Source organism: Seriola lalandi, unplaced genomic scaffold (genome assembly GCF_002814215.2).
Source record: "Seriola lalandi dorsalis isolate HSWRI2012SDOR001 ecotype SW California unplaced genomic scaffold, Sedor1 jcf7180001971733, whole genome shotgun sequence".
Classification (NCBI taxonomy): Eukaryota; Metazoa; Chordata; class Actinopteri; order Carangiformes; family Carangidae; genus Seriola; species Seriola lalandi.
The window spans coordinates 1-650 of NW_019442401.1; the positions used below are offsets into that span (position 1 = coordinate 1).

The 650-nt window shown below is 44.9% G+C and overlaps 1 non-coding gene across 1 annotated transcript; it reads left to right on the plus strand.

Annotated features, from left to right (window-relative positions):
• Positions 1 to 354: 354 nt before the first annotated feature.
• LOC111651098 (U6 spliceosomal RNA) lies at positions 355 to 461 on the plus strand. Its single transcript, XR_002760480.1, has one exon. It is a non-coding gene; the product is annotated as a U6 spliceosomal RNA (small nuclear RNA).
• Positions 462 to 650: the final 189 nt, after the last annotated feature.

The window sequence follows — 650 nt, forward strand, 5'->3', positions numbered from 1 at the left end:
GGTTGCCTGTTGCTTGTGTGGACTGACTGGTCTTCCTTGTGAGGCTTTGCAACCAGAACCAGTACATAAAACAGGCGTGGCCTAATGAGGAATGGGGACGGTTTCCTGTTGAGGCTGGAAAAATTGTTTTCAGTGTCAGAGATTTTGGTCGTACTGTGTTAATTAATTTTGTAATCATGTAATTAAGCAGTTAGTATACTATTATTACAAATGTATAATTGATAAGTGAAGAAATAACAACTCCCATACTTGTGATGCCACCTATTAGGGATGGGAGAACTTGAGTCTGCACCACTGCAACAGGGTTGATCTCCCGACCTGGGCATATAATGCAGCCGTCGCACAAGGACCAATGTGCTTGCTCAGGCAGCACATATGAAAAATTGGAATCGATACAGAGAAGATTAGCATGGCCCCTGCGAAAGGATGACACGCAAATTCGTGAAGCGTTTCCACATTTTCATCTGCTGCCGTAGAGCAACTAAAAATAAGGGTTGCCAGTTACTGTGTGGACTGACTGGTCTTCCTTGTGAGGCTTTGCAGCTGTAAGCAGTACATAGAGCAGGCATGGCCAAATGAGGAACTGGCAAAATGAGGTTGGTTGCCTGTTGCTTGTGTGGACTGACTGGTCTTCCTTGTGAGGCTTTGCA